We start from the raw sequence: 6,519 nt of genomic DNA on the forward strand, positions 1-6,519 counted from the left end.
AGGGTGAATTGCAAATTTGCCAAAACACTCCATTCTCACTAAACCACTTACCACATGGTTAAGCATGATTAAGAACTTGATTAACAGAGCATATATAAACCTAATCCTAATAGAATTCTGCATTGGCAACATCACATTTTCAGATCTAAAATTTTCTTCAAATTTTCTCTCTCAAACTTTTTCAATTTTCTTCAAACCAATTCATCATCCATTGATCAAATCATCATCTGGAAGGATTATGGCGCATGTTTGAAGCAAGAACCATCACAATTCATGGAGATTTGAAGCAGATGAAGTTTGCATTCATCCATGGCAGTTGAGAATTCTGTTGGAATCAAGCTCGAGTAAACATCAAACCTTCATCCATTCAATCATACAGGAGCTTAGGAAGATCTATTTATGCTTTTCAAGACCTAAATCCATTGATTCCAGTTCTGTAGCTTCATCAAGGTCAGAAATCGCATGTCTTAATTCTTGAATTTGTTACGTGCTTATGATAGATCTTTGAACACTGAGCAAACTGAGCTTCGAATCATTAATTTCCATGCAGAATTGAATAGGATATGTTAGATTTAAGTTTGATTTATGAAAATGTATCTGTTCGATTTGCTTGATACATGTGGAATTAGAACAAACCAGGCCTGGATTAGTGATGTATGTTGAAAGATGAACTTGATGATATGATTGTTTTTAATTTCTGAGACATTTGTTCTTGGCCTGGGAAGAACATGATGAACACGATGAAGATGCTAGGGTTATGTTTCCAGAATCTCATTTGATCTTGCCTAGCGCGTTTCTGCATGTGTTTGTGTGTTTCTGAACATGTACTGGTCCAAGTGTCATGTGCGTGGCAATTTGATTGGACAATAATGTTTAGCTTGGCCACATCCGCTTAAGTGAAACGGTGCGTTTCACTATGAAGCGTGCCACATTTTGAATCATGCTTCCCTTCGATTCCTGGCCACGGCTCAAATTCAATGGCATTTCATATTATTTCATTTGCCTCATCCATTCATGTACTATGCTTTTCATATTTTTTATTTTCTCCTCCACTTTAAAAAATCATAACTAAATAAATATTGATCCAAATAATGTGTGGAATTTTGCATTGTTTTCCTTGTTGTTTCTAGTTTTTTTTCATTATTTTTCCAGAAATTGTGCTCGGATGGAAAGTAATTTGGCCTAGGGTTTGTGTGCATGTGTTATATCTCGTACGTTGCTTGCTATATGCTTTGTGAAATGATGAGTTTTAATCCAATGCCTTTGAAATTTTGTATGCGTAAACTAGACTTCTTGCTGGGAATTTTGGTGTTGAGTTTGCATTTTTATCATTTATGGTGGCTGAGATATGCTCATGTTAATGTAGGTGTGACAATGTATGTCACACCTTTGCTTGTCCAACTTGATTAATTTATTTGCCATGCTAAATAAACTCCAAATAATGTGATTTTTTGCATGATACTTGATATGGATGTTGTGATTCATCATGAATTTTCTTGGAATTTTTGGATTTGTTTCTGATTTGATTGAGATTTTTCTTGCTGGATGATCATTTGTGCACTTTTGAATATTCTTGAACTTCAATGATTTTTGAAATGATGGTTGTTTATCCTATGAATGTGAAATTTTTCAAATTGTTTCTAGACATATTGAAGTGTGTTGTGGCTTTGGTTTGAGGTCTTTATCATATGTCAATTCTGTTTTAGGCTTGTGCTAAGTTGATGTAGCATTTGGTGTCTCATTTGAGCTTGTTTTGACTGCCTTGACTTGATGAATTTGATTACCATGCTTAATCATGTCCAAATGCCTTGATTTTTTGTGTAATGATCATGTTTTGTGTTCTGTTTAGCCATGATTTTTCTTGAGATTAATTGAATCATTTTGGAATTAATGTGCATTTGTTTATTCTGTTGTCTCAATGTGCTTTCACCTTGCATACCTTGCCATGATTGATTTGTGAAATGAATTTGGTTGATGCTATTGACATGAGACCTTTTGGAATGTGTTCTTGATTGATTAAAGTTGATTCATGTCAATTTTCATGTTCTGTGTTGGATTTTTTCTCCATCTTTGACCCTAGGCCTTGTCCTAGTGGTTTGTGCTTATGTTTGAGCTTTGTTTTCAAGTTAAGAAGCACATGGCCATGAGGAGATTGATTCATTTGCTTGAGTTGGTTGATTGTTTGATGTTGACTAATCTTGACTTGTTTTGTAGGTGGTTTTTAGCTCATTTGAGTTGAGCTTATGCTTTGCACCTTGTTGCATTGTTTGTTTGACTGTGTACTGTTGACTGTTGACTATTGGTTGTCTGTTTGACTTTTTGACTTGTATACTGATTGAGTTAGATTGTTTTCAGGTACATTAGTTGCTTAAGTTCTTCTTAACTTGCTTTTTCTTTTGCTTGGTTGCTTAAGCATTGAGGTATAATTTCTCTGACTTCATGTAGTCTGGAAGACCTGTCCTGTTACTTGGGCAGGCAACTGTCTGAAGCCCTCCTTAAGAGGCAATGTTTGTGTTTGTTTATCTTTGTGCCAAGCAGGAAAAGACCTCTATGAGGCAATTGGCAGATAAAAGAGATGTGCAATCCATCTCCTGCTATTCAGTGAGTCATTCACTTTGCTCACACACCTTGTGTTGATGCATTGTGAATATTAACCCAAGATCTTTGTTGAGTCAGTCATATGTGGAGAAGAGTTCCAACTTTCTGAACTCCCACACTTTCATTTGTCTGAAGCTCTCCCAGGCCAGGGATAAGAGCTGTGAGGTCTTATCCTCACTTCCCATTTCATCTGCTTCACCCTAACTCTCAATGTTAGGGTTAAGAGCTAACATCACCCGATGCCAGTTGGCTTGTGTTTCACAGCCTAACCTTGTGTGAGCCCACTTTGTTTGTATATAGTGTGTGCTAATTGTGTGTATGACTGCTCTGCCTGTGCTGTTTAGGATAGCTTTCTCCCTGTGCAAGTTAGATAGCAACCTTAACTTAGGGATGGTATGCATGACAACTTCTAGGCTCGAGTCGTAGTCTCCCTAGTAGTTTGTGTCTCCCTTTGTATCTAGTTAGGCTAGTCCTTTGTCCCTGCGTAGGGGAACTACGTCGCCCTGATCCTCATACCAGATGAGTTACGTAGGCAGGAGATGAGCTGATCTCTCCGGGCGCCCTTTTCCTTTTTCAACCCTTTGTGTGTGTTTGGAGTCCGACGTAAGTCCAGCGATTGGCAGTTGGTTTCCTGTGTCTGGTTTGTTTTGTTGGAGTCTGACGTAAGTCCAGCGATTGGCAGTTGGTTTCTAGTGTGTGTTTGTTGGTTCGGAGTCTGATGTAAGTCCAGCGATTGGCGTTCGGTTTCCATGTTTTCCTGTTTGTGTGGAGTCTGACATAAGTCCAGCGATTGGCAGTCGGTTTCCTGTGTGGTTGTTTGGCGTGCGTTAGCCGAGCTACGAGTGCTCTGATTCTTCTTTAGTCCGAGAAGATACGTATGCATAGGATGCGACATCCTAGCGAGCACGTTTCCCCTGTCCCGAACTACGTCGACTCTGATGTTTGTGTCTGACAAACTACGTAGGCCCAGGATGCGATATCCTGCCGAGTCCTCTCCTTCTTCCGTCTTTCATTTGTGTTTCCTTCCAGTTCGTGCAGTCTTTGAGCAGTCATTTAGCAACCTTTCTTCTATTCTTTTGAGCGTGGATCCCGTCGAGTACGACGGATGCGTAGGGGTGCTAATACCTTCCCTTCGCATAACCGACTCCCGATCCTATCTCTCTCTGGTCGCGAGACCATGTGTTTTCCAGGTTTACTTCGAGCGTTTCCTTTCCCTCCTTTGGGATAAATAACGCAAGGTGGCGGCTCTGTTGTTTTCGTTTTCCCGGCGGTTTTTCGCGTAATGCGACAACGCCATACACCTCCTATACATTTAGAAACATGCTTGCCTTTCTCATTCTGCACGACTGTGATGCCTACCTTTTTGGGTACCACATGAACAAGACTTACCCATTTACTATCAGAGATCTGATATATTATACCAGCTTCTAGCAGTTTAAGGACTTCCTTCTTTACCACCTCACTCATTACAGGGTTGATTCTTATCTGATATTCTCTGGAAGGTTTTGAATCCTCCTCTAGCGAGATCCTGTGCATACACACGGATGGGCTTATACCTTTTAAATTAGAGATGTTGTATCCTAAGGCAGAGGGGTAGCTTTGTAAAACATTCAAGAGTTTGTTTGTCTCGTCTTGGTTTAAGGTGGCACTAACTATTACTGGGCGGTTCATTTCTTTATCCAAAACCTCATATCATAGGTTCATGGACAATTCCTTAAGTTCTTGAGCTGGTTTTTAAAATTTTGGTGAAAGGTCTGAAGTAAAGGCCAAACATTTGTTAGTGTGAGGTTCCGTTTCCTTTAGCTCGTCATCCTTTTCATTCGGGTTCGAAAATGGTTCGATCATAGGTTCTTCTTGATCAACTTCCCTCATTCATTCATATATGACATCAATCGCGTAATGTGCGTCTCCTATGATTGGTTCCATCAGGAACTTTGAAAGAATAAACTCTATCTTTTCATTTCCTACTTCGAAATTTAATTTTCCTCTTCTAAGATCTATTATAGCTCCGGCTGTTGATAAAAATGGTCTACCTAAAAGGATAGGGATATCGTCGTCTTCCTTGATATCCATGACCATAAAGTCTATCGGGATATAAAGTTGACCGATCCTAACATGGATGTCTTCTAATATGCCTACAGGATACTTAACAGATATATCGGCTAATTGGAGGGACATCTTAGTTGGTTGTAATTCTCCTAACTTTAACCTTTTACACACAGCTAAGGGCATTAAAATCACATTAGCGCCTAAGTCTAGGAAAGCTTTGTCGATCATATGACTCCCTAGAATGAAAGGTATAGAAACACTCCCAGGGTATTTCTCCTTCTTAGCAAGTTTATTCTCGAAAATAAAGTTACATTCTAAGGGTTTGGGATCGTCAAGCCTGCGCTTGTTGGTTAAGATGTCTTTGAGAAATTTGGCGTAAGATGGAATTTGGGTGATGGCTTCGGTGAAAGGAATCTCTACATGAAGCTTCTCTATTACTTTTATAAAATTTTGGTATTGGTTATCGATTTTGGTTTGTTTAAGTCTTCGCGGATATGGGATTGGTGGTTTGTACGGGGGTGGTGGTTTGTAAGTTTTATCCTTGGTTTCTCCTTCTCGGTCGGTTTGCTTTTCGGGTCCCATTGGTTCCTCTCCTTGGTTGGTAGGTATATTTTCTTTAGAAGCTTTGGACTCGCTCATTGATGGGTTATAAGGCCCTTCGTACGCGGTCCCACTTCGTAATGCGATAGTGTTAGCTTGCCCTCGAGGGTTGAGTTGAGGTTGTCCAGGGAATTGTCCTCCAGGTGTAGTTTATGGGGATTGGTTTTGTGCTACCTGTGAGAACTGGGTTTCAAGCATCTTATTGTGAGTAATTATCTTATCAACCTTATTTCCTAATTGCGTTATCAGTTCGTTTACGTGAATGTTTTGGTTTAGGAATTCTTTATTTTGCTGAGTCTTGCCTGATATAAAGTTCTCCATGATCTTCTCAAGGTTAGGCTTCTGGGGCGCAACTTGCATATGTTGATTTGGCTTTTAAGCTTGAAAATGTTATGGTCTTTGAGGTGCAAAATTTTGGATAGGGTTCTGGTTTTTATAGGAAAAATTTGGGTGATTCTTCCATCCAGGGTTGTAAGTGTTTGAAAATGGGTTACCTTGGGCATAATTCACTTGGTCGGTGTTCAGGTCATTCAAAAGGTTACATTCCGCCGATTCGTGTCCTTTAGATCCACAAAGTACACACTCTGTGTGGACTACCACTACGGTATTAGAGTTTGTAGAAATATGTTCAACCTTAAGGGCTAAAGCGTCCATTTTCGCTTGCATCATGTCCATATAACTCATCTCATGTATTCCACATTGGGTCTCCTTTTTCTCTACTGATGCTTGTTCAGTTCCCTATTGGTAATGGTTTTGGGCCATATCCTCAATTAGGTCACAGGCTTCAGGGTAAGGTTTGTTCGTCAGCACGCCGCCAGCGGCAGCGTCGAAGCTTATCTTTGTGTTATAATGAAGTCCATTATAGAAGGTATGAACGATCAGCCATTGTTCTAGGCCATGGTGTGGACAGACTCTTAACAACTCCTTGTATCTCTCCCAAGCTTCAAAAAGTTATTCTCCTTGGTTCTGAGTAAATCTAGTTATTTGGTTTCGAAGAATAACAGTCTTACTAGGGGGGAAATATCTAGCAAGGAATACTCTCCTAAGGTCTTCCCAGGTACTTATTGAGTTAGCTGGAAGTGAATCTAACCACAAACATGCTCTATCTCTGAGGGAGAAAGGAAATAATCTTAAACGAATCGCATCAGGTGAAGCATCGTTGGATTTAAAGGTGTCGGTCAGTTGGATAAAGATTTTTAAATGTTGATTTGGGTTCTCAGTAGCGAGACCCGCGAATTGGTTCTGTTGCACTAATTGCGGTAAATATGGTTT

General features: G+C 39.8%; 1 non-coding gene across 1 annotated transcript; it reads left to right on the forward strand.

Annotated features, from left to right (window-relative positions):
• The first annotated feature begins 6,139 nt into the window (after positions 1-6,139).
• LOC127114497 (small nucleolar RNA R71) lies at positions 6,140-6,246 on the forward strand. Its single transcript, XR_007800356.1, has one exon. It is a non-coding gene; the product is annotated as a small nucleolar RNA R71 (small nucleolar RNA).
• The last annotated feature ends 273 nt before the right edge of the window (positions 6,247-6,519 follow it).

This window comes from Lathyrus oleraceus, unplaced genomic scaffold, assembly GCF_024323335.1.
Source record: "Lathyrus oleraceus cultivar Zhongwan6 unplaced genomic scaffold, CAAS_Psat_ZW6_1.0 chrUn0520, whole genome shotgun sequence".
NCBI lineage: Eukaryota > Viridiplantae > Streptophyta > Magnoliopsida > Fabales > Fabaceae > Lathyrus > Lathyrus oleraceus.